Source organism: Opisthocomus hoazin, chromosome 12 (assembly GCF_030867145.1).
Source record: "Opisthocomus hoazin isolate bOpiHoa1 chromosome 12, bOpiHoa1.hap1, whole genome shotgun sequence".
In the NCBI taxonomy this organism is placed as follows: domain Eukaryota; kingdom Metazoa; phylum Chordata; class Aves; order Opisthocomiformes; family Opisthocomidae; genus Opisthocomus; species Opisthocomus hoazin.
In genome coordinates this window covers 24,448,861-24,475,672 of record NC_134425.1, presented here as the reverse complement: position 1 = coordinate 24,475,672, position 26,812 = coordinate 24,448,861, and the positions used below count along the sequence as shown (strand labels likewise).

Genomic DNA, 26,812 nt, shown 5'->3' with positions numbered 1-26,812 from the left:
ATCCCTCTTTCTCCCAGTAGTTGCCAGTCTCTTGCCCACCGTTCCTTGCTGGCTTGGATGTCCCGTGACAGCCACGAGCTCTGTAGCCCCCCAGCAATGCATCCTGATGCATTTGTAGCCTATCTGCTGGTTCAGAGAGCAGCCCAGTTGCTGCTCCTCATCACCCTTCTGTTGGATATGCTTTTAGCACCCAGCTAAAAGGTCCCCCAGGACCTCACCTCTGAGACTTGTGACGCAGAGAAAGCATTGAAGGGTGGTTGCAGACGCATGGATAGGGCTGCTCCAAGCTGCATTTGGTTGCAAGGCTAGCGTGAGCGTCGAGCAGCCAGCGCTGAGTGTCTGCCTGTCTCTGCAGGAAGGACAGCAAGACCCTGGTCCTGCGAAACCGGACCCCGCTGCCCGTGGCCTGGCGGCTCCGTGGGCTGGAAAAGCTCGGTGAGGACTTCTCCGTGTCGCTGCGGGAGGGCATCGTTGGTCCCCGCGCGGAGTTTGGCGTGCATCTGTATTTCAAGGCCACGAAGCCTCTCAGCATTAAGAAGACAATCCAACTGGAGGTGAGAGGCACTGTGCCCTCCCTGGCAGAGCCGGGCAGAGGGATCAGCCCTGCGCTCTTAGGGATGGAGACTGTGCTTGGAGGGCACCCTGCCAAGGGGGCGAAAGGGTGAGCCTTCACGAGACTCCTTTCTTCCTGCGTTGCTGGGGGGCCAGGCCCTGAGCAGCGAGGGACTCTCGCTGAAGGGTGGTGTGTTGGAAACCAGGTGACTCCTAGGGTGCTCTTGTGGGGTGGGTATGCCATGGAGTCAGGAAGAGATGTAACCGAAGGACACAAGGGTGCCGTGACCCCGACTTCTGCTGCCTCAGACTGGGTTCCCCAGAACACGTGGTGCATCCCTGAGCGTCCATGTCCCCCCAGGTAACCAGGCGCTCCCTCTGCAGCCTAGGTTACGAGGCAGCGTCCACCTCATTGCTCTGCGTGGTAGAACACTCGTTGGGTTGTCCAGACATCGGCGTGCTCCCTGCACCCATCCTGGAGTCCATCTGGGGCTCTTAACGTAGAGCAATAAACTCTCACCCTGTCATTTTTGTTCTGCATGATTGAGAGGCTGCATTCCGGTGAGGATGCTGGGTGAGTGAAGAGGAGAGGGTTGGTTGTTGGTGGCACCTGCTCTGGGCCACCTCACGCTTCTTGGGGCTGTTTTTAGGTGGCTGTGCCTCCCAGGGTGCTTTAGCAGCAGCGTTCCCTGCCGTAGGAGTGCAGAGTTGAGCTGGCAGGGTTTCTTGCTGCAGCAGAACCGCACTGGGTCAGCCCGCGAGGTGAACAGGTTCAGAAGGCCTGGGCGTCCGCAGATGCTTGTCAAGCAGGGGAGGCCACAGTGGAAGCAGCCAGCGGAGACAATGACTCGTATGTTGTCTACCAAAGGAAGTTAGGAGAACGATCTAAGCAGTGTTTGTTTCTTGCTGCCTCAGGTTTCAGATGTGGAAAATGTCCTGGGGATTGTTCAGATCGAAAATATCCGAGTCCTTGCGGAGGCCTATGACGTTGCTCTCGACATCAGCATTTCAAAAGGTCAGTGGATGTCCCCAGAACAGAGTTGCCCAGGTGCATTGCTTTGCCTTCGCAGATGGGCAACCGAAGCACTTGGGATGGGGTGAGATAGCACGGAAGCGTGACACGGGCACGGAAAGCACGTGTCTTACAAGCTGCGTGGGGTAAAGCGCTGTCAGGACCCAGCTAGCCTTGAGTCTCTCACCTCTGAACTTCGAAGTGTGCGACTTCATGTCCCGATCGATTTGGGGGCTTTGAAAGCACAGTGACGTGAACAAGGAGTTGGCAACTCCTGAAGGTTCGGCACGGCACAAAAAGGTGTTGGATCTGTGCTTGGAAGCAAGGAGATGGAAACTGAGCTCCTTAGCTGCTGAACACTGTAGATATACTCCAAGTAAGAAGAGAAGGGGCAGCAAAGTAGCTAGAGAAAACTTGCAAGGATGGAAGCTTGCTGAGGAGGGCTTTGTGCCACCTGAGAACTCCAAATATGTACCTTGTCACTTGATGTAGACTGCAGCAGCTCACAGATATTCACCATTTCTTACCTCGCTCTGCGGGTTTTCTGCAGGTGCAGATGGCAGAGTGGATTTCGGAATCCTTAAGGTCCTCTGGATGATGCGAAGCAAGTGCTGACTCTGAAGAACAAGGGGAAGTACGAGATTGCCTACAGGTGGGTCCGGCTGCCTGGTCTGTGAATGCACGGTGCCACCATCTGCCCAGGCCTGCATTCTTCTGGTGTCCATGGCTAGAACCTGGCTACCTCATGGTCCAGGTAACTAGAAACCCCGGGCTCTCTAGTCTCAAGTATTTTAGTAGAGAATCCAGCCACACACCAGCGGTTCTTCACAGCTCAGCAGGAACCAGGAGAGACCCTGAAATCTGAGCCACTGGCTGCTGAGATTCCTTGTCTTCCTTTGAGGGTCAGCTCATTTCCTTTTATGAGACTCCTTTAAAGGAGCGAATGAAAAGATTCGGTGTCAAGGTTAGCTTGCGACACTTGTGTTGGTCTGCACTCTGTGTCAGCAACTGGGATTCCCCAAGCAGAGCTGGACTCTTATTTTTTTTATGGTCCCATGCAAAGTCCTGGTTGTGCTGGTGACATCTGTACTTCTAACGACAGAGGTCTTTGTCCCTTTCTCCCCAGTTTCAAGCTGGAAACCGCAGATACCAACATCCGCGACTTGGCATCCCACTTCACTCTGCAGCCGCAGAAGGGCGTGCTGCCTGTCTCCGAGTGCGATGTGCAGGTCCAGCTGCTCTTCCACCCCAAAATGGAAATGGATATTGAGGACAAACCCATCCTGCAGTGCCAGGTGAGCTGCCTGGACCAGGCGGTGTTAGCACACCGTGTCTTGGTGTGAGCAGGACTTGTGTCTTCTGGAAGGAGGTCTTTAGCTGGGGAATCCACTCTCACACGTATACGACCAAGTCTTTGAGAAACCATTTGTGGTGCTCCCTAAGTGGAGCTGTGAATCTGGCGCTGGAGGAGGCGTTTGAACAGGGAGGGTGAGCTGACAGCGATGGGGGCCAGGGGACAGAGGTAGAGGCTGGCCTCTCTGCTGCATTTACCAGCTGCTCCTCCGGTTGCAGGTGATTGAGCCCAGCATTTGTAAAGGAGGCGAGACCATCGCCGTCATCCCGGTGAGGGTGTCAGCAAAATCTGTGTTCAGCAAGTACAGCATTTACCCTGCCTCGCTCGTCAACTTTGGTGCCATGGTGAACGGCACCAGGAACACTTGCACATTCACGCTGGAGAACAAAGGAGTCCTCGACTTTAAAATCCGCATCTACCGAGCAGACCAGGATGCACCCGTATTGCCAAGGAAAAGGTGAGAGGAGACCTCCACCCCCGTTCCTGCCTGAGTAGGCACCGGCATGGCTGGTGTGTGATGGGCAGCCAGGACGCCTGGGTTCTTGTCCGTCTGCGTCACTGGCTTGTGAGTGGGGAACAGAAGAATGCCTCGGTGTCCCCGTGTGTGGGACAAAGCTGGTGATGTAGCTGATCTGTCCATAAGCGACAGCAATAGGTGCTGCAGGTAGCCGTCCAGGAGCCATCTGGAGCAGGAAGGCTTGCTTCCACGGGGAGGAAGGCCAGCCCTGGCCGCGGAGAAAGGCAGGGAGAGCTCAGCGTGATGGATGTCTTCTGCTTTCTCCTCTCAGTGCACATCAGACGAAATCCACTCACTCTCACGAGAGTGAAAGCTTCAGCAGAAGGACAACCTCAGTCAAGCAAAGCAAGCCCTCGCTGCAAAAGGACGTGAAGCCCTTCATGCAGGTGGGTGGCTCCTGCTCCCCGACACGTGCTGCTGCGGGTGGTGTGGGAGGACGCTGCCGTGCCCAGGCTGAGGGCTTATTGCCCTGGGATGGGACATGGTCTGTGTGATGGAGGTCCATTGTCTGCCAGCCAGGAGCAGAGGCAGGAGTTGCTCAGTCCCATGCTCTTGCTTTATGCTTTAGCATAAGAAGCAATTGCCTCAAGTTGCATCAGGGGAGGTTTAGATTAGATATTAGGAAAAATTTCTTTACTGCAAGAGTCGTCAGGCGTGGGCACAGGCTGCCCAGGGAGGTGGCTGAGTCCTCATCCCTGGAGGGGTTTAAAAAACGAGTAGATGTGGCACTTGAGGATGTGATTTAGTAGGAATGGTGGTATTGGGTGGATGGTTGGACTCGGTGATCTTAGAGGTCTTTTCCAACCTATGATTCTATGATTGTGGCTGGGGTCAAGAGAGGGGAGCAGGTCCTATGTTTGGTAGCTGCTAGCCCAAACAGATCTGCGAATAGCACAGATGCAGAACGTCCCTGTTAGAACTCCCAGTCCATAGATACCAAATGACCTTGCTTTTTTCTTCTCCTCAGTCCCATCTCTTCTCTCCCATCATTTCTCGCAGTTTTCTCTGCTCTCCTATTTTAGCCCTGGAGGCTGAAGGATCCCAGCTACCACCTTCACCTTTTGCACCCAAACTCCGTTCTCTATGCCCCTCAGGGCAGGCCTGCAGCTCCTCCTGGCTTGTTCATCTCATCCTGGGGCTGCCTTTGGGCCATGCAGTCATCCGTCACTGGGGATGCTCAAGATAAGGCTGTTAGACATCAGCCTCTCTTGGGACTCTTTCTGCAGGCTCGCTTCACTTCAGGCATGTTCACGGTGTACCCTGGCTTTGGTTCCATCCCTCCCCGGGGCCAGCAGATGATCAGGGTGGATTGCTGCGCAGAGCCGTTGGGGACGTGCGAGGAGCACCTGTCCATCGATATCAGCAAGAGACATCCCAGCGACAGTCCCCTTGGCATCCCCTACACCCTGTTTGCCGAGTCCTGCCTCCCAGGTACACCGCGTCCACAGGTTCCCTTGGGCAGACCTGCTGCTGTTCAGCACCCAGACTTACTGCTGGGAGAGACAGACAGCCGGACCCTAATGTCCCATCTTAAAATCCTCAGAAGTTCCAGTCCTTTTCAAGGCTACCAGTGGGGAGAGGCTGTGAGGGAGGCAGGGAGGAGTGAAAGGAATGCGATACCCTTTAAGGCTGAGGGCGACTGAGCTCCATCCTCACAGCCAGCTCCCCCACCTGGGTTGGGTTTAGCAGTGACCTGGGCAGAAGGGGCTTATCGAGCCTTCTGAGAGGCCAACGGAGTCCAGATGAACTCAGTAGGAAGGCTTCTCCATCCTCAGCCCTTCCTCTTGTCTGTTGGAAGCGTTTGTGGTGGACGACATCGAGTCAATCTTTGAGGAACACCGAATCTGCAGCAACATCAACCTCTGCCACATCCTACAGACTGTGCAAGACAAGGGCGTGTACATCTCAGATGAGAAGAAGTTTATCTTCACCAATGTTCTGGTTGGGCACCGGGCCACGGCTCGCTTCAAGATCCGCAATGTGAACAAAGTCCCCTGTGATGTGGTCCTCTCCATCAAACCCATCCCTGGTAAGAACAAGAGACCATGGCGAGTGTTGCTTTTCAAGGGCTTTGCGGTAGCTCGTCTTGTTCTCCAGACTCGTTGCTTCCTCTTGCCCAGACTAGTCCAGGTCAGTGCAGGTCAAACTTCAGGGGAGAGCAGCAATGGTGGGGTGCCAGTTGGGTTGAATTCAGGGTGTTTCAAGCAAGGTTTTGGCTCAGCCCTCTGGGTCTTTGGTGGGAGACCTAAACCCTTCTGAACATCTCTTGGAAGCGCACGCGGAGGGGCTTTTCTACGGGATCGACATGCCAGGGCTCAAAGCAGACCTTTTCTTCAGGCTCCCTGGTCTTTTCCCTCTCTTTGAAGGCTAATTCTAGATTATTCGCAAGGTTTTCCATGTGGTCCCCACCTCCACGTATGTTGGGTGGCTGCCCGGTGCTCAAAGCAAGCTTTATGGCAGCTCCTTGTGCAACGTCAGTGCCAGTTTGGAGCCACCCTCTGAGATGGAAGGAGCCTGTCGAGGGAAGCAGGAAGGCAGGCGCTGTCTGGGGCTGTTCCCCACAACGCACATAGGAGTAAGACTGCATCACGTTGAAGGATGTTTTCTCCTAATACCGCTCTGTGGGTTCTTCCAAGTTTAACAGCCATCTTAGCGACGTTTTTGAGGTGGATCCTGTTCAGATGCATGTGCCCAGCCGCTCCCACGCCTTTGCTACAGTGACCTTCACTCCGCAGAAGGTGCAGAACTACCGGTGCACTTTTAAGGCTTCCCTTGATGTCCAAGCAAGGTAACTCACCCTGGGAAATCGTAGGGGGGAACTTTCTGATAGATGCTTCTCCTCTGAGAGGACACAGACCCTTTGTTCACCCTAACTCTTTTAGTAGCCTTAAGCAGAGTACGTAGCATTAGATAAGTAAGGAAGAAGTAACTACTAGACATAGCAGAGCAGCAAAATTGATAGTGGTAGTTTAGCCTGTAGGAGTAATGGTGAGGACGGTGTAATATCGGGTAGCCAACTGGAATTTACTGAAGCAGAAAAAAATGGAGATGTGCAACAGCTCACCTGGGGCTTTCCAAGGACAGAGGATTAGATGAGGCAGTTTCTGCGCCAGCAAGTCAGCATGCGTCATTTCCTCCTTGTTCATGTTAAAATTGGATGATCCTATGTGATTACCTGGGGTATGTTAAGGTATTTTATGTCAAGGTATTTTATATTGAGGAACAGCTGGACCCCTTACAGAAGAGGAGCCCAGTTCCTCTGTCCTGGGACCTGTGTTTGCAGCGAGGCTCTGACCTGCTCTTCCCCACCCCTTGAGCTGCTTAACTGGGACAAGACTAAGTCAGCTTTCTGCCCTAATAAGCAATTCCTGGTTTAGTGTCCTTGGAAATAATCTGCACTGATGGTGTGATTTATTTACTTTTCCCTTCTTGTTATTATACCTTTTTCACGTTTGTGCTTTTTGCATATGTCTCGTATCTCCGCAGCTGGTGAATTTGCCATGTCTCGTTATTGACCAGCTGTACTAGATGCTTTATTGAAGTGAAATGATTTTTAACTGTTATTCTGGAAGGCTCTGGCTTTTGGGAGCAGATTCCTCTTGTGAATGGCCCTGGTCTATCTGGGAGGAGAGGGGTGGGGAGCTGGGTGGTGGGGTTACAGGAGCACCAGCCAGGGAAGATGCAGCGGGCAGCCCTCGCTTCATTGCTTGCCAAGCGGGAAATGGGTTCGTGCCAGGCGTAACGATTTCTCCTCTGCCTCTCCTGCAGCCCTGCGGCGGTGAAAGCGCAAAGCCTGACCTTCGAGATCAGCGGAGATGGGAATCTGCCTCAGGTGACGGTCCTGCGCCCGGTCCTTCGCAATAAGAGAGGGAACCCTCTGCTGGTCTTCAAGAGGCTGTTGCTGGGCAATTTGGAAAAGCTGCCTCTGGTCCTTCGTAACAGTGGCACCGTACCTGCCCAGGTGAGGACCTGCATGGGGAATGTTCTGGTCTGGGAACAAGTGCTCATGCCATGGAGGAAAGGTCCCAGAAAACCTGGTAGACCTTGAAACAGGTCTCAGAAATTCTTTTTAAGCAAATGACTGACTTTTGCTTTCCCGGAAGGGTGTTTCTCTTGGAAATGGGATTTTCTGACCAGTCTGTCCTTTGCAGTTAAACACAACACAATAAAGTTGGTGGGCTGTTCTTCCCCCTGCCCTTCTTCTCATGTTTCAGCTCTCAGGGGCGTGTGTGATGTCCTAGTTACATTACATTGTGTTTGATCCCGTTTTACTACCTAATAATTGAACTCAGTTGTAGTTGAATTACCTGCTGCTCGTTACTTTTAATACTTTCTGTCCTGTTTGGTTATGTTTAAATTATATCCCAATACCTCTGAACACTTTTTTCTTTTTCTCTGCCTGATTTTACTTAAACTTTGTGCCAAGAGCCGTGTTTGAAATGGGGCAGCGTTCCGGGTTCCCCGCGCTGGCCCAGCAGCAGGACGGTGTCCATCTGCGTGCCATCCTGTACCCACACCGGCATGGTCGTGCTCTGTATCCCTTTTCTCAGTTGGCGACAGACGTGTTGGATGAAGGGGGAGTTTTCTGCTTGAAAGCCCGGCGCACCACACGCTGCACCTACCAAGCTGCAGGAACGCGGGCGGACTCTCCTGGAAAAGGTAAATTCGTTAGCCATGAAGTGTGGTCATGCACACAGGGGCAATGTGTGCCTTGCTCTTGGCTTGGCCAAGCAGCAGCCAGGTGTTAGACACAATTTCTTCCCTGAGGCTCTCGGTACCCCTAGTTTTTCATGTGGACTCTGCCGCATTTCTTTCTAGCAAGTCATAGGAAGTTTTCCTGTTCTTCTGGGCATGGTGGGTTGGGTTGGAGGGACCTATCACCACTTCAGTGGACCGTCTGAGGTCTTGGCTGCATGTGGGAAGTTAGCAGGCTGAACAGAGGCAGCCCTTGAGCCCACAGCCAGCCAACAAAAGCCAAAACCGCTCTTTGACTCAGCTTTACGTACAGCAGGAGCTGGGTGGATGCAGTTCGAGTGAGAACTAGGTGTTAACTTGAGGTTAAGACACTTAAGCAGCGATATGCAGGGTGATGTTGTAGTCTTGTGAACGTAGCAGGAGAGTCTGAAACCAGTGGTGGGACAACCTGTACTTAGAGGCAGCTGGGATTCAACCTCTTATTCCTCTTACACCCTGTGGAAATATCTGTCGTTGTCTCTGATTTCCATTGCTGTGCAGAGAAGAAGCCGCACACCGCTTCCCTGGTCCTGCACCACGGGGAATTAGCAGAGTTTGACGTGCTTTTCAAACCCACCCTGGCCCGCCGTGTGGAAGGGAAGATCCGCCTGTCAGTGGTGGACAACCCGTATGAAGAGACCACCATTCAGCTGGTGGGCGAAGGCTACGACGATGACTTCACGCTAGATAACATCTATGGACTAGCAGCAGACAGCAAGGAAGAAAACACTGAGGGAAATGTGAAGGAAGACGTGACTGAGGGTAAGACAGGCTGTCAAGATGGAGCAAGGAATAGGAAAATACGCATTTCTACTCACCTTGTGCTGGTGCAGGTGTGGTCCAGCCTTAGCGGACAGATCCTGCTGCCTTTTGGAGCTTACAGAGCAGCCACACTTGAGAGCACAAGGGAAGATTCTCTGTCAAGGGAGAAGCTTGCAGGCTAGCAGAGAAGGGTCAGAGATACCAGCGTTCGGCTGAGTATCTCTAGCAGGAGGTCTACCAGCCACTGGTACACGATGGGAGATGAAGACCATGTGTGATAATTCGTCCTCTGTATGACTAGGCCTGTGCCGTCACCCACCGGAACCAGTGGTCTGTGAGCGTGCCTGCCGTGTGCGTGGAGGCAGCGCGTGCTGCACTGCTTGTCTCTGCACAGACACAGCCACGCGTTTAGGGAGATGTCAGGGCATTTCCCTGAAAGCGGTGGGATTGGGAGCTGCATCTCCCAGAGGGAAGGAAGGCTTGGAGCAAGGGAGAGTTGAGTTGGGCGTACGCTTGTCTGCGTGTGTGAGGGGGGCAGATGGACCTCACCGCTCGCTGAGATCTCTTGCACTCATTCTTAACAGCTGCCAGAGTGGACCACATCCAGTTTGGGGACTGTCACGTCGGGAAGCCCTGCGCTGTGACCTTCACCATCACCAACCGCAGCAGGGCGGAGGCGATGCGCTTTGAGTGGCTGGCAGCCCCCCCGTTTCACTTCTCCCCCCAGGTGAGCTGGGACGGCTCTGCCTTTCCCCGCTGCTTGCGCCCTGCCCGGCATGTTCCCAGGAGCTGGCAGGGAGTGACCACGTACCGGTGAGAGCCCGTTTGGGTGCCACGTAGGAGATGCAATCCCTGGCTTTGCTGGGGCAGGGCTGTCAGCCCCACAGAAAAGGCTCCATGGTGTGGGAGCTTGCTTTGTTTGTCCTTTCCTCTATTCAAACTCAGATGAATACGCAGCAAGATGCAGATTCCTGGCACAGCTGCTCACCACATCAGTCCCTGTGTTGTCAGTCCTGCCTTTGTCAGTGATTCCAGTTTGGTCTTGGCTCTCTGGTTCTCTCTAGGTGGGACATCTCCATGCTGGCTGTGCTAAGGACATCACAGTGACCTTGAAATCGGATGTCCCTGTCACCTTCAAAATGCACCCTGTGAAGTGCAGGGTGGCTGGGATCACCTTCCAGCTGCCGCCGGACGAGGTTGCCGACTGGCACGACTGCCTGCGCACCGTCCACTGGGTGGAGGATACCACGAGGGGCCCGGTAGCCCCAGGCAGATGGTTTCTGAGGAAGAAGGTAAGAAGCGCGATAGCAAAAGCTAACCGAGCTTCCACAAAAAGAGTTGCCGATGGCAGCAGACCTGCTGGCTCAGCAGCTCCTGCTTCCTCCTGCCGTTTAATCCATCCGTGACGTTAACCAGCAGTGCGTTTTAGGGGAGAGGTAGGTGCACGGTGACCTGGTACGCTCACACGAGATGGGGAAATCGTTTTGACAGGAGAAGTTTAGCCAGATGCAAACGACCGATCTCTGCCAAAAGCTGCCCTGTTGCAGCCCGGGTTGAACAGGAGGTCGTATTTTACGATAGCACATTTGGTGGTGTTAAAATCTCTTCGTCTGATTCAGTGCCTTTTCACGAACAAGGAGTTAAATCCACTGCGCTCTGTCTCAGGGGGCCAGGAAAAGGGTCAGACGCCCTACAGGGTTGAAACATGGGGACTGGTGCTTGGTGATAGTCCCCACGGGTGTATTCACAGTGGTGGTGGTGATTGCTTTGATCAGTAGGTAGAAACAAATGCTATAGTGGAAGGGCCAAGTTTAGGCATCTTTCCAGGGAATTAAATGGGAATGGTCCTTCCTAGCCCCTGTACGTGGCTGATTTTGGAGGTCGAAAGGCTCCCTGCTCAGTTTGACTTTCTGGGCTCTGCTGAGTGATTCTTCCCTCTCCTGTTTGGAGGTGATGGGGCCCGAGCCAGAACCAGCTCACACTGTCCTGGAGAAGAGCAGCCGCGAGGTAGAGCTTTGCCTGAGCGCTGTCGTTGAATATGCCGACTTCAAGCTGGATACGGACATGATTCAGTTCAAGGAGACCTCGCTCTTCCAGACGAGGAAGTGAGTGCTGGAGGCCAGGCTGGGACCTGCGAGTGGGAGCTGCCTTGCCCACCTTAAAGCCCCGCAGGGTCTGGCAGCAGGGTCTCGTGGGGTCTGGGTGCGTGGCTGTACCTGCTGGGCCCGTCTGGGCAGTCCCCATGGCCGTTCACCGTGGGTGTGGTGTGGGTGGGACGGGTGCAGCGCCGGGCGAGGGAAGGGGCCCCCGGCCAGCGCGATGGCAGGGGCCCGTCGGTTCCTTCCCGAGGAGCCGGCCTGGCTTGTGTGACACCCCTTCCCCCCCACCCCGCGGTCCCTTCTCTCCCCTGCGCAGAGCGACTGTGCCGACTTCCAGACGGAGAAGAGCGTCGCCGCGGCCCCCGCCAGTCCGGGGGGCTCGGAGGTGAGCCTGGACGTGACCTACGAGCCCTGCCAGCGGGGCGAAGCCAGGGCCGTGCTGCGGCTCTGCTCCCCGCTCAGGGGGGAGCACAGCATCCCCCTCTTCGGCCTCTCCCTCGCCTCCATCCCCTTCAGAAACGCCTTCCTCCAGCCCACGGCCTTCCAGGGCACGGCGGAGCACCCGGCCTTCGCCGTCAGGGCCCCGAGACATTGCGTGCCCACAAGACGGCCTCCATCGCCGTCTGCTCTGCGGGCGGCCCGGCCCCCGGCACCAGCAAGATGGTGGTCTCCTGCCCCGGGGGGGCGGGCGTCTCCTGCGTCTGCTGCCTCCGCGGGCTCCTCCCTCAGCAGTGACCCGCTCCCCTCCCCGCGGGAGTTTGTTAATTAACGGAGCGTTCATTAAAGGTAAAGGAAGAGCTGCTGTCTGGTGGGGAAGGGTGTTCTTGGCGGCGGGGCGTGGCGTTGCGCGTAGGCGGCCTCCGCGCCGCTGGGAGGAGCTGCGGGGCGGGACAGGCGGGGCCGGCGGTCTCCGCGCCGCGGGGGTGCGCGGCGTCACGTGGGCGGGCGTCACGTGGGCGGCGGGGGGCGCGGGCGCGGGCGCGGGCGGGGCGGGGGCAACGAGCGCGGAGCGGGAGCTGGCGCCGGACGACAAACTGTACGAGAAGAGGAGGGTGGCGGCCCTGGAGATCGAGAAGTGAGCGGCGGGGGCTGGCGGGAGCCGGGGGGGCTGCGCCGGGGCCGGGGGCGGGGGCGGGCAGGCCGGCCCGGCCCTGAGAGGAGGGGGGGGGGCCTGGGGCTGCCCAGGATGCTGAAGGGGGGGGGGGGCGAGGGGTCACCCCGCGCCGGTGGCGCAGTGACCCTGCCCGGGGACAGCCTCCGGGGGGTGGGCGGGGGGGCTCCGCACCCTGCCTGCCGTCCCGGTGCCGCCGGTCGCGGGAGTTGGGCTGCGAGCTCGGGAGCCGGGTCCACGGTGAGCCCCCTGCAGAGACCTAGGTCCCCCGTGAACCCCGTGGAGGTGACCGGGTACCCATGAACCCCGTGGAGATGACCGGGTACCCATGAACCCCATGCAGAGATCTGGGTCCCACGTGAGCCCCATGCAGGTGGCTGTGTCCCCAGTGAACCCCATAAAGGTGGCCGGGTCCCCATGAGTCCCGTGGAGATGACCGACTCCCAGGTGAGCCTCCTGCAGAGACCCGGGTCTCCGGTGAACCCCGTGGAGATGGGCGGGTCCCTGGTGAACCCTGTGCAGGTGGCCGGGTCCCCATGAGCCCCGTGGAGATGACTGGCTCCCAGGTGAGCCCCATGCAGGTGACCGGGTCCTGGTGAACCCCCTGCAGAGACCTGGGTCCCCGGTGAGCCCTGCGCCAGCAGCGGAGCCTCAGAAGCTGACCGGGAACGCGGCACCCGCTCCTCGGCGCTGCTGGTGGAGGTGCTGGCACTTTGCCCGTGGGACGTGAGGGGTCCCCAGGGCAGCAGGCCGGCGCTGGGGCGGCCGTGCCCCTCATCCGTGCCCCTCATCCACGCCCGTCGCCCGCACCCATCTCCGGTCAGCCGTGGTTTGTCACCTCGCGGTGCCGTCCCAGGTCTCTCCCGCGCTCCGTCCCGGCTGCCGAGGTGCAAAGCGCCCGCTGTCGCCCTCGGGTGTTGCCCGGGCTCCATCCGGCATCGCCGCTGCTCTGGCGCTCCCGGCGCCCACCGCCATGGCCGTGCCCTCTCTAGTGCTGCCCGCACACGTTCTCCGCGTCTCCTCTCGCTGCGCTGGGCTGGGTGCTCTCTGCTCCTCCGGTCCGTGGCTTTGCCGGGGAAGGGCTGTGTCCTCCCCGGGCGCTACCGGAGGGCTCAGCTCCCGCAGCAGACCCGAAGCATCCCCTCGGGACAGCCCAGCGCGGGGCTGGGAGCATCGGTCCGAGCCGGAGGGCGAGTTCTGGGTGGGAGACGCGGCTGTGGTGAGCCTGTGAGGGGAGCAGCCGGCGGCGCGGGGACGGAGCTGCTCTGCCCAGACTTTGGCAAGGGGCGCGGGATGGGAACCATGCGCCTGGGACGTGGAGGGTGCACCTGGGCGGCAGAGAAAAACTGCTCGTGGGGTGGGGTGGGTGTTTGCTGGGGTACAAAGGCGATGCATCCAGGCCCTTCTTCGGTTCCAAGGCGTTGATCTTTTGCTCGTTTTTACTCTTCTTCACGGGAGTGGTTTCCTAAGGGTGGATTGGGGTGGGCGCGCTGCGCTGTCCTCGCAGCTCCGGCCACGGGGACGCTTCGGTAGCTGCCCCTTCGCTGCTGCGCAGGGGGATGCTCTGCTCCAGCTGATTCTGCCCAGGATGACGGTTTCATGCTTGGCTTGTGCCAACTGAAGTCTGGTTTGGCATTAGCCAGTTCAGCTGACGGAGCTGGAAGCCCAGTTTGGGGGAGGGTTTGAGGGGGAAGGCAAGGGCCAGCCCTCTCTGCAGATGCACAGATTTAGAGCGGCTCAAAGCCATCGCAGGATGGCACCAGCAGCCTCTCAGCTCCGGTACCTCCTCGTCCTCTGGCCTCTAACGCGGGAGCAGCTCCCGCTGCCTGCAGACTCTGACGCTGTGCGCCGCTTCTTGCCTCGTTAGTTAAATCTGGAGCCCTTTCAACTCTTGAAGCAAGTCTGTGAAGTTATTCCTGTTTAGACAAAGCTCTGCTCATTAAACCTAGGTGGTGAAAGGATCGCCCCGGCAGTCGCTGCTGCTCGAGCTTGGTGCGTTCCTCCTGCCGGAGCCTGCTGCTGGGGTGGGACTGGGGGCCGGAGCCGCCCCCCCTAAAGCAGCAGTTTGTGAGAGCAGGTCGGGCTGTAGCTGCTGGAGAGCTTGGCTTCGGGGGGGTGAGCTGTGTGATATCCCCGGGGAGAAAGGGGGCAGCTGCTCTGCTCAGAGCAGGGTGAGAACAGAGCTGCCGTTAATCGTTTCGAGGGGAGAAAGTTCATAAACATCTTCCATAATGATTTTCCTGGGTTGTAGAGTGGGTGATTGCCCAGTGGTGCCCGTCTCGGAGAGGGCAGCGTGAGATTCGATATAGGGCCAAAAAATCCCCTAAGTGGAGTTAGGCAGCGGAGGCTTCTACGCCTTCATCGAAGATTAAGGTAAAGATCCTTATATAGGCCAAAATTTTGACATGCGTGGTCCCAGGTGACGGATAGAAGTGGAAGAAAAAGGGAAAACCAGCACTGCATTGGCCGGGAATCGAACCCGGGCCTCCCGCGTGGCAGGCGAGAATTCTACCACTGAACCACCAATGCCAGATGTGTGCTGCTGGCTGCACAGCTGGCCCTGCCACAGGAGAGCCGGGCCTGGAGAGCTGGTCGGGCGACCCGGGGCCTTGGAGCGATCTGTGGGCTGGAGCGGGGTTATGGCCTCTTCGTTACAGCGCGGCCGGGTAACGAGGGGTTGCGGGGGAGGAGCAGGTCTGGCGTGCGGAAGCTTTGCTGGCTTTTTGGTTAAGCCTTGCACTGGTGAGTAGTGTATTTAGATAAATCACAGAGTCATTAAGGTTGGAAAAGACCTGTAAGATCATCAAGTCCGACCGTCACCCCAACCTCACCACAGCCCGAAGTGCCACATCCAGACGTTTTCTGAACCCCTCCAGGGATGGGGACTCCCCCACTGCCCTGGGCAGCCGGTGCCAATGCCTGACCACTCTTTCAGTAAAAATATTTTTCCTCATCTCCAATCTAAACCTCCCCTGACGCAGCTTGAGCTTCCTCTCATCCTGTCATGATGAAGCGGCGTGCCAGCTGAACTGGGTGGCTGCAAGGGTCAAATCTTCATGCTGGGCCTGTGTCTGGTGGGCAGCAGTTCCCCGCCGAGGCACCAGCCGAGCGGTCTCTGTGCCGCGCCAGGGGCGAGCGACCCTCGTAACCCGGCCATTGGAGAGGGTGCTCGAAGGCGCGGTGATGTCTGTGCAAGGACGCAGCCGCGGCGAGGTGGCCCTTCGGAGCCCATCCGGGGCCGGGAGTTCGTGACCGGCGTAGGAGGCTGCAGGCTGACACGTGAGCGGGGAGGAGGGGAGAGCTCTGGTTTCACTTCAGCGTTCCCCGTTTTGGTACCACTTTCTCTGGCGTTTGTCGTGGCTGAAAATCCCTGTTTCGGACAGCTGTAGGGAGCCGAGCTCCGGAGCGTTCGTGTCGGGCAGACCCTGAAGCCCCCTGGGTGCTTTCCTCTTCTCTCTCCAGGCTGGTGCGAGAGTTTGTGGCTCAGAACAACACGTCTCAAATCAAGCACGTGATCCAGATCCTGTCGCAGGAGTTCGCGCTCTCCCAGCACCCCCACAGCCAGAAAGGCGGGCTCATTGGCCTGGCCGCCTGCTCCATCGCCCTGGGCAAGGTACGTAGGTGCCGGGGGGGGTTTCGGCTCGTGCAGGTTGCGATGGGGGGAACAGCGGCTCCTCCTGGGTCAGCGTGATGGGAAGAGTCAGGCTGGCGGCCCCACAGCTCCCCGGCTCCCTCCCTGCGTTGCAGCGTACGGCTGGGTTGCGTTTGAGTTTCCCCAACGTGCGCAGCCACATCCCTTGGGCTCAGGAGCGTGTTCTGGCCTGGGTCTCATCTTGGCAGCTCCCTAGGCGTGGTTTAAGTCCATCTGTCCGCCCTCCGTCTCCAGCGGCTGGACTGGACTCAGCAGGTTGAGCACTGGTTTGTGTTAACGGAGCTGCGAAGAGTCTCTGCCCTTCCATCTCCCACCCCCAGCTCAGCCGGCTCCGGCAGGGCCTGCGGGAAGTGGTGTTAAGCTGTGGGCCAAACGGTGGTGGAGTCGTTGTCAGAACAAGCGAGCGGCGCGAGGTGTCAAGCTGCGCTAGCCTGGGCTCGCAGCTTTCTCTTGGGCGCGGCAGAAGTTTCGCTTGCTGAGTGCATGGGTTGCTTGGTCTGGTTCTGGAGGCATCATATTGATGCCCTTGTGCGAGAAGTTGGCTGATTTCTGTCCCAGTTAAGGTTTTTCTCTGTAACTTCCCTCTCGTTAGGGAGAGCCAGCTCAGTGAGTTGCCTCCAGGGCTATGCTAGAGCACCTGGATCCCCGCGGAGAGGAGCCCAGACCCTGCAGGCCCGCGGCTCCGTCGGGCGTTTGACTCAAACCACGCAGCTGGTTTTTGAAAGCGCTTAGAAAGGAAGGAGTCGGTTTGGTCTGTAGTAAGGTGTGTGTCAAAGAAAGCAGAGGGCTCGGGGAGAGCGGGTGGTGCCTGTTAGAAGAGCTGTGAAGTAAATTAGAACTCGTTTATTCCCCTTCTAGAGTCGTGATCGGTCTGAGCAGATGCTTTGAAGCCTGGTGGCTTTTACGCTGACAGCCTGTATGCTGCTGGTTGGGGGCTTCTGAGCAGTGCTCCTGCTTCGTCCTCTTGTTAAAAGGCCGAGTTTCTTTTCAAGCCCTCCTGTCCGGGTTGAGCAATGCGCTGCTCTGCCCTCAGCGCGGGCACCTAACCCGCCTTCGCCTCCGGCACAGCTCGGGGACAGGAGCTCTGTGCTGCCGGTGCAGCTGGCGCTGGGGAGTGGAGGAGCTGCTTTTGGTGGCCTTGAGGGGCACTGAGATAACTTGGAGTTGGACTTCTAATCTGCTGGCTTGCGCCTTGTTGATTTTCTTACTGTCCCCTGTGCTAGGCACTGGGGAAATGCTGGCGTGTTTCCCCAAAGCAGGGTTTTTTAGCTTCAGAACAAGCCAGCCTCCTGCCTCCACCTCTGGGTCTGTCTGAAACTCCTGCTGCGCTGCTGAATCCTTAAGCAAAAGTCTTTTGGGCTGGGGGTTGGCGTCACTAATGACCGTTATTTGCTCACGTGCAGAGTCAGGGTCGGCCTAGCGTGACCCTTCTGTGGTGCAGGAGGACAAACTTCCGCGTGTAACATCAATCTTGCCTGCGAATAGAGCCCTGCAACCACTTTATCTAACAGATGTGTCCAGCTTAGCTGTGCCAGCTGTGGTATCCCCTCGTCTGTAAGCACCTGCACGGGCTGAAGCTGCTCCTCTTCTGGTAGCTGGGACTGTGGCTGAGTGAGTGTTTCTGGAGACCGCAGGGCAGGAAATTGCTCTGGGGACTGCTGAAGGTCTGTCCTTTTGTGAAGCCTGTATCAGCCGCTCCTTCGTGGTCCCCAGCTCCTGACGTTACAAAGAGGAGCCCAACAGACCAAGGGCTGCTTTGCTTCACTGAAGGTGCAGGTAGGATCGGTCCGACCCTGTCTGGGATGTTCTCCCTGGTCCTGGAAACCTCGGTGGGTTCATGCAGAGACCAACTGGTGGAGCAGGATAAATCCTGGCGGAGAGCTGGTGGCCGCTGGCTTTGCTGGGGATCTGCCTCGTCTCCTGCCTGCGGGGCAGAGGGAGGCAGGGATGCATTTCTCTGTGAGTCTGTCTCTAGCAGAGACGAGCGGTGTGCGGTGGGAAGCAGCCCCTCTTGCTTTGCAAGGCTCTCGAGCAATGGAATAACTGCCCAGACTTCACAGAATCACAGAGTGCTTTGGGTTGGGAGGGACCTTTAGAGGCCATCTAGCCCACCCTCCCCTGCAGTGAGCAGGGACATCTTCAACCAGACCAGGTTGCTCAGAGCCCCATCCAACCTGGACTTGAATGTTTCCAGGAATGGGGTCTCTACTGCTTCTCTGGGCAATCTGTGCCAGCGTTTTACCACCCTCATCATAGAAATCTTCTTCCTTATATCCAGTCTAAATGTACTCTCTCTTAGTTTAAAGCCATTGCTCCTTGTCTTATTGCAACAAATCCTGCTGAAAATATCTTCCCCATCTTTCCTGTAGGCCTCTTCAGGCACTGGCAGCTGCTCTAAGGTTTCCCTGGAACCTTCTCTTCTCCAGGCTGAACAGCCCCAGCTCTCCCAGCGTCTCCTCATAGGAGAGGTGCTCCAGCCGCCAGATCATCTTTGTGGCCCTAACTTCTTCACGTCTCTGGGAATCAAAAGCAGCCAAGTACAGCTGCAATAATCTCTTCAGTTGCTGGTGTAGCCTCCCTCGAAACGATTTTTCAGCTTGCTCAGTTGGCTGTCATTGTACCTGAATAAGAAGATTCAGTATTTTCAGTAATAAAATGCAAAATTCAATAATGAATACTGGCCAGGGTAGATGCACTAAGCCATCCCGGGTCTGAGCTTTTGTGGCATGCCCACGTGCTCCCTTCCAGGGCTGCGCCGTCTCTTCCCTGTCGCCGTAGCATGGCCCTCAGCTAACTGGTCCTCTCCTGTCCACCAGGACTCTGGGCTCTACCTGAAGGAGCTGATCGAGCCGGTGCTGACGTGTTTCAATGACGCCGACAGTCGGCTGCGGTACTACGCTTGCGAGGCCCTCTACAACATTGTCAAGGTGGCCAGGGGCTCCGTCCTCCCACACTTCAACGTGCTCTTCGATGGCCTCAGCAAGGTGAGAAGCTTCCTCTCAACTCTCATGTGCTTTTATTTCCCATGCTGGAGGAGTAAGGCTTGTCCTCTAGTCCTTATCTTCTCTGGGTCAAACAAACCGAGTTGTCCAAGGTCTTCTTTTGAAGGAAGCTGGTTTGCTTTGACCCAGGCAGGTCCGAAGGACCGAATGAGCAGTTTCTGCAGCGGCACAGTGGCCACTGACGTTGCGGGTGCTGGAGCTCGTTGTAAGATACCTTGTTTTCTGTTCTCAACTTCAAGATGTATTTTTCTGCTCCTTATTGAGTGGTGTTAGGAAATGAGGCTGACAGGACTGCTGCAGGTGAGGTGGCTCAGCAGTACTACGGCTTTGTGGGGCCTACAGGGTCAAAACCATGTCTGCGTATGCCTGCCGTTGCAGTTTGTGCCTGGAGACTTGTGTTTCTCTGCTGCTTGAGTGTGGCTGCTGGCCCATGAAAGCCTGCACAGCTGAGGGAGGTGATGGGTGCTTGATAACCCCCCTTAGGAATTCTCTTGGGAGAATTTATTGCAGCCTGATGAGGAGTTGGAGATAAAGGGACTTCTGTGTCCGTCCCTGTAACGCCAAAGGAGGGCAACAGCCCTGGGAGCTCTGTGGCAGAGCGGGGAGCAGACCTGGGGCCTGCTGCTGCAATGGCCCTTGTTTCTGTCATTCACAGCTGGCTGCCGATCCTGACCCGAACGTCAAAAGCGGCTCTGAGCTCCTCGATCGGCTTCTCAAGGTAGGTTTTCCCCTCTCCGGCAGAGAATCCTTGGTGCAGGCTGCAGACATGTCCTGGCTGGGGATGTGTTGGTCCCCGAGGCTGCAGCTGCTAAAACCATCCCAGCTCAGTCCTGTGGCTACTGTCGAAGCATTTCCTCCTCTCACTGACCGTAGCCTGGTGGACTGAGGGTCTGGTGGCGATCTTGGGCAGCTGGGTTGAGGGGCTTGTAGGTTATCGCGGTGCCACGTGTGCGTTCAGCTCTTGGGAGCCGGCTGTGTGGGGAAGCAAGGCTTGAGCCTGAGTTGAGTGGCAGCCCTGTCGCAGGCAGCAGAAGGGCTGTTGCCCTGCTCCTTCTCTCTTGCCTAAGCGAGTAGCGAGGAGAGGTGAGCGGAGCTGCTCTGGGAGGAGCAGAGCTGCTGCTTGGGGCTGGGGGGCTCGGTTCCTGTTCTGCCTGCCGATGGGCTTTTGCTTGCACGGACCTCTCCGTTCCTTTTCTGCTGCTCGGAGGTGAGTGGCTCCCTGCCAGGTCCTGGCGCCCCTGCTCCTCCGCGTTGGCACAGCGGTTAACGCAGGCTCTGCATCATCTGCTGCAAAGCTTCCTGCTGGGAAATCCGCTCCACCGCCCTGGTGCGAGAGACCCAGCTGTGCAGCCAAATCCCCTGAGCGTGTAGGAAGAGCTGCTAAAGGAAAGGCAGGGGACTCTCCCACCGCTGAGACACGTGGCTACGTCAAAGCTGCTCACTGGTGTGCGTGCATTGGAGAAGCTCCCACCCTCCTCCTGTTGAGCCAGGCTGGCACGCAGCGAGCAGGAGCCTCCCGCTCTGGGTCCTGCTCAGCATCAGTCCCTGCCCGAAGGGGATTACTAGCTCATCGCCTGAATAAACCAGGCGGCTCCTCCTCCCCAGGTCTCCTGACCCGCACACCCATGTGTCAAACTCTTTGTCATCTTTGTCTTGTCACGTGCCTTCAGAGAGGCCGGGTGGGGGTTGGCAGCACCGTCACCCGGTGGGGATGGAGGGGTGTTGCTCTCCGGGAGGCGAGGGATCTCTGCTTGCCTTCTCCTTTCTGTGCGAGGCCGGAGCTCTCGGTGCCTGGCCGGGGTCTGGGGAGAGCTGTGTGCCCCTGCGCGCTCTCTCGCAGCTGCACTGTTTGCCATCCCAGGTCTGCCGGCGTGTGTCTGGGCCGTCAGTCCTGATCCCTGCGCTGCCTTAGGGAGCTGATGGGAAGCGTAGCAATGCTGCAGGCTGATCGCTTGCTGCCTGTGCTGGCCCAGCTTCTTCCTGAGCTGGGCAACTCCACACCGTCCTCTTGTCCTTCCCCCCGCAACCCGCACAGCTCAGCTCTGGATTCCTCAGTATCGCACCGGATTTGTGCTGGTGATGTCAGTTAGCTTCTCCGAAACCCACCTCTTCTTTCTTATTCCTCTTGTGAGCTAGATCCTGGTCTTGGAGTCTGTGCCTGACATCAGCCTCTTGGATTACCTGCCCGAAATCCTGGATGGGCTTTTCCAGATCCTGGGAGACAACAGCAAGGAGATACGGAAAATGTGAGTGTGCAGGCTGGCGGGGCAGGAGGCCTGTGTCTCGCTCGCTGTCTCTCCGTCCCCCTCTTGGTTTGTTTGCAGCCCCTCTGTATAACTGCGTCAGAACCCCGTGTGCGTGGTGGGAGATGGAGCAATCTGGCTGGCTTGATGGGTGGATCAGTGTCCTTGGCAAGAGCCTCCCTTTCCTGGCTTGTTGTGGCTGGAGTGGCTGTGGAGGACACTGCGGTCTGTGCTGGGGGACAAAATATTTTGGCTCGGTTGAGCTGTTGCCTTCCCAGCCCTTGCACCCAGTGTCGGAGCCGCAGAGGCTCGTGTGTGCTCCCAGGGTGGGGTACGAGCTCTGTGAACAAGCTTGCAGTGTGCGAGCCTTGCTCAGCAAGGTAGAGCACCAAGCCAGCGTCTCCTGGGTGGAGGAGAGGAGCAAGCATTGCGAGCTTGCTCCTCAGATCCGTTGCTGGTCTCAAGACAGAGGCTTTCTGAAGCCCAGGGGGGGCTGGGTGTTCTCAGGAAGGTAAGAGGGTCTTGGCTTCTGGCTCTGGGGGAGAGTAACTGGACCCATTTTGTAGGGCACAAGTAGGCGGTGAGACTGGCCTGGGTCTGTCCCGCTGCCAGGCCCTGCTGGATCCTCACTGCCGCTTTGTTTCCCAGCGTCCACACGTCAAGGAACAAGTGCTGAAAGCTTTGGGTATCAGCTGCCCTCCACCTTCGTCCTCCCTGCTCCCCATCCCACCTCAGTCTCAGCAGAGCCTCGGTGGCTGTGAGGGCAGTTGGGGGAAGGTGCGGGGGCCTCTGGGTGGTCGTCGCCTCCGTCCTCGTGGCTCGGCGCAGTCTCTGTCTCGGAGCAGGGTGAGCTCGTCAGCTTCGTCCTTCCCGGCCCTGCCCGTGCGTGGAGGCATGCCTGCCGTGCCACCAGCATCCTTTCCGTGCGTGCGTGTAGGAGCCTGGTCTCCATAACTTCTCCGTCCGAGGCGACTGAGCGCTGACCGGCTGCTCTGCCTCTCCGCAGGTGCGAGGTGGCTCTCAGGGAGTTCCTCAGGGAGATCAAGAAGAACCCCTCCAGCATCAAGTTTGCAGAAATGGCCAATATCCTGGTGATCCACTGCCAGGCGGCGGGTGAGTGCGCGGGAGCAAGCAGTAGCGGCCGCCGCCAGGTTTGCCGTGCCGACCGTGGGTTCAGGCCAGGAGCTTTCCGGTGGGCAGTTCGCCAGCTCACCCCCGTGCCTTCTCCTTGTTGTCATGCGTGCAGATCCCGGTGGAAGGGGGGAACAGGCAGCGCTCCCACGGCTGGCACTGCTGCTCTTGTATGGCTGATCTGCCAGCCTTGAATACAGGTCTAGAGTCCTCCTGACGTGGAGGTGCCTGAAAGTGAAATACAGAATCCCAGTGTGGCAGGGGTTGGAAGGGCCCTCTGTGGGTCACCCTGTTATAAAGGCTAAGAGCCAGTTATATTTATTAAAGCCAAATTTATTTAAGCAAGCAAAGCAGGCAAGAACAGCGCTGGGCGACCGGGGAGCCTCTTGCTCTACCAACGGCACGCACCGCCCAGTCCCCTTCCCCAGTTTATATATAGTCTGCTAATACATATTCATACAGAAAGTTCACAGAATCACAGAATGGTAGGGGTTGGAAGGGACCTCTGTGGGTCATCTAGTCCAACCCTCCTGCCGAAGCAGGGTCACCTACAACAAGCTGCACAGGACCTTGTCCAGGCGGGTCTTGAATATCTCCAGAGAAGCAGACTCCACAAGCTCCCTGGGCAGCCTGTTCCAGTGCTCAGTCACCCTCAGAGGGAAGAAGTTCTTCCTCATGTTCAGCTGGAACTTCCTGTGCCTCAGTTTGTGCCCATTGCCCCTTGTCCTGTCACTGGGTACCACTGAAAAGAGCTTGGCCCCATCCTCCTGACACCCACCCTTCAGATATTTATAAGCATTTATAAGGTCCCCTCGCAGCCTTCTCTTCTTCAGGCTGAACAAGCCTAGCTCCCTCAGCCTCTCCTCATAGGAGAGATGTTCCAGTCCCCTCATCATCCTTGTAGCCCTCCGCTGGACTCTCTCCAGTAGCTCCTCATCTTTCTTGAACTGGGGAGCCCAGAACTGGACACAGTACTCCAGATGAGGCCTCACCAGGGCAGTGTAGAGGGGAAGGAGAACCTCCCTCGTCCTGCTGGCCACACTCTTCTTGATGCACCCCAGGATCCCATTGGCCTTCTTGGCAGCCAGGGCACACTGCTGGCTCACGGTTAACCTGTCGTTCACCAGGACACCCAGGTCCCTCTCCGCAGAGCTGCTCTCCAGCAGGTCCACCCCAAGCCTGTACTGACGCATGGTGTTGTTCCTCCCCAGGTGCAGGACCCTGCATTTGCCTTTGTTGAACCTCATCAGGTTCCTCTCTGCCCAGCTTTCCAGCCTATCCAGGTCACGCTGAATGGCAGCACAGCCTTTCGGTTTGTCTACCACACCTCCCAGTTTGGTGTCATCAGCAAACTTGCTGAGGGTACATTCTAACTCTTCATCCAGGTCGTTGATGAAGAAGTTAAACAAGACCGGGCCCAGTACTGACCCCTGAGGGACACCACTAGTTACCAGCCTCCAACTAGACTCAGCGCCGCTGATGACAACCCTCTGAGTTCTGCCATTCAGCCAGTTCTCAATCCACTTCACCAACCACTCATCCAGCCCACACTTCCTCAGCTTCCCTAGGAGGATATCATGGGACACTGTGTCAAAAGTCTTGCTGAAGTCGAGGTAGACAACATCCACGGCTCTCCCTTCATCTACCCAGCCAGTCATGTCATCGTAGAAAGCTATCAGATTGGTCAGGCATGATTTCCCCTTGGTGAATCTATGCTGACTACTCCTGATAACCTTCTTTTCTTCCACTTGCTTGATGATGGCCTCCAGGATAAGCTGCTCCATCACCTTTCCCGGGATGGAGGTGAGACCGACCGGCCTGTAGTTCCCTGGGTCCTCCTTCTTGCCCTTTTTGAAGATTGGAGTGACATTGACCTTTCTCCAGTCCTCGGGCACCTCTCCTGTCCTCCAGGACCTCTCAAAGATGATGTTCTGGACTTTGCCATAGGTTCTCCTTGTTCCCAATACCTATTCGTAGGGAAGGTTCCAGACGGTCTACGTAGCCCATGCTGGTACCTTTCCGTGGCTGCGCATACTTGTTGCTAGGGGTCGTCACTAGGACAAAGGTCGCAGTCCCCCTGTGCGCCTCGGACCAGCCTCCCCTCCCCCCACCTGGCCATTCCAGCCCAGCACAAAGCAGGGAGGCCGTGGCACCCCGCCGAGCAAACTAGTCCTAAACTTTCCCACCCCAAGGTTCTGTGATTTAGTTGCATAACAGCGATAAAGCTAACCCAAAAGGAAAGGGAGGGGGCTCTTTTTCCATCTGCCGGTTTGAGAACAAACTTTATATGTATACATTTATTACAATTCCCCCTTTCTAATTTTTACCATTTTGTTCCTCAAACCGAGCAACAGTCTCTCGGGCTTAAAGAGAGAATTAGAGTTTCTCCTTTCGTATTGCCTTTTTAACTAGCAGAGCTACTGTTTGCCCTGACAGCGATCAGCGTGCTTAATTTAGCTCCTCCGAAGCCAGCCAAGGGTAATAACCCCTCAGTGAGACAGGCGTAATGCACCACCACCATCCACTGGATGTGTTACAGCAGCTTCATCATTCTGGTGACATGAAATGAAATGGAAATAAAATACAAGGGAAGAACCTTCACTTGCAAGTATAGTTAAACATCCAGATACCCAAGGCTACTTTGCTGTACTGACTGTAACATTCAATTCTATCGATTTTATTTCTTCGAAGAGAGGTAGTTGCTTTCTTTGAATAAATAACATTCTCAGGAAAACCTGAGATTCATCTCAGATTCAACTTTAAGATCTATGTCTACTGAAGAGTTGTTTTGTTACTTATAAAGACACAGCACTATTGTACTGTTCTCAAGAAATTCTTTGTAATGTTGAAAGAATTCTTGCACCAAATACACATAATTTGGGGTTGGTTCTATTCAGGATATATATGTATTCCCTGGTTCTGTACCCATATGGGCCCCACTGGACCTTTAGGTATTTATCTATACCGTCCCCCGGTATCCAACTAGGGGCTATAGTCTCACAACCCCAATAACTACAGTAATATTGATTAGGGGAGTTGCAGTACCCCTTTCCAGGATTTGAACTAGGGCACATATAAAATCCCATATATTGCTAGGATCGGGGCCTCGGGACCAGCTGACATAGAAAGCTTGGTGTCCCCCCCCGATGCTATCTGGGTTGCGATAATATCGTTAAGGGGCAGCATATCCAAAGTATTAATACCCATTTCAGGAGAATTGGTGGGTTGATGATAACCATTTCAGAGTGGTGGTACCTGTTCTCGGGTATTTTAGTTTGGGAGGTTTGGGTTCGAGTGTATTGTGCCATCCCGGACCTAGATTTAGGGGGCTTTCTCGCAATTGTATTGAAGGTCTTAGTTCCCCATGATTTCCTTATGTCTCTGCCTCCTTTGCCTACTCTGTTGCTTGGAGCAGCAAGGTGTTCTATCTTCTCGGCAGCAGTCGTAGTCTTCAGGGGTTCTCTGTTCTCTCCTTTTGCGAGTTTTATATGCCTCCCAATTTTTATTTTCTATTTCCGGGGCTAAACACGCCAGGTGTTTTAATTGTTTTTGGCACGCCACTCTAATTATTTCTGGATTGGCTTCCCTATGCTCATTAACGTGAACACCACCAGGCTCTGGATTTACGCCTTTTGTGTATACTTCCCACCACTCTTTAGACTTTCAGACAGTTTGTCCGGTTTTTATAATTTCTTTCAGCCAATTAACACTCCTCACAAGTATCTGGGGTAAAATCTCCCTCTCTACAATGAACCCACCAATTGTCCTTACACATTATTATTATTATTATTATTATTATTATTACCGTTACTATATTATTATTATTACTATCACAGAATCACAAAACCACTATAACGGAGACATGAACTGATTGAAATGAAACAAGCTGCAGAAGTTTGGAAGAGGCCCTTTTGGAGACAGCCTTCTACCATGGAAGCTCATGACTTTACATTTAAAACAAAAAAAAGGGTAACATATACAACCAGAAATTGGGCAGAATGCAGTCCCATTCATTAAGTCCTTTGCGTGATAACTTCACTCATCAGTCCTCCTCCGGAAGGTGACCTTCAGGTTGTCAGGGTTCCCTATTGCCTCCCAACGAGATTCTTGAACAGGTCCTTTTATTCTGGTAGCGTGAGTCCAACCTCGTTTGGCCGTTCGAACCGCAGTATCTGTGGTAAGTAACACAAGAAAGGGTCCCTCCCAATGAGGGATCAGGGAGGATTCTTTCCAGGTTTTAATCAACACTTTGTCTCCGGGCTTGACCCTGTGTATTGCTGTATCTAGAGGTGGTCTTTGTACCACCAATCCTTTCTTTACTAGTTCTCGCCTCCACTTCATCAGTTCAATAATATACTCTTGTAACACCCTTTCTTCAATTTTGGGGTGTTCGGCTGGTATTTCTAGGTCATAGGGCATCCCATGCAACGTTTCAAAAGGGGAGATTCCTGTATCTGTCCGGGGTTGTGTAAGGCATCTTACCCAGTTCATCTTAGTTTCAATCATCAGTTTAGTCAATTGTTTCTTAATTTCCCCGTTCATTCTTTCTACTTTTCCCGAACTTTGTGGGTGCCACGGGGTATTATATTCCCATCGCGTTCCCAGAGGATCCAAAGCTTCCCTAATAATCTTAGAGGTGAAGT

The 26,812-nt window shown here is 55.8% G+C and overlaps 1 non-coding gene and 1 pseudogene across 1 annotated transcript; one reads left to right on the top strand and one right to left on the bottom strand.

Moving 5' to 3' along the window:
• LOC142362812 (hydrocephalus-inducing protein homolog) overlaps positions 1 to 11,468 on the top strand; it is a 52,136-nt pseudogene extending 40,668 nt beyond the window's left edge.
• A 3,131-nt stretch (positions 11,469 to 14,599) lies between these two features.
• On the bottom strand, positions 14,600 to 14,670 carry TRNAG-GCC (transfer RNA glycine (anticodon GCC)). Its single transcript has one exon. It is a non-coding gene; the product is annotated as a tRNA-Gly (tRNA).
• Positions 14,671 to 26,812: the final 12,142 nt, after the last annotated feature.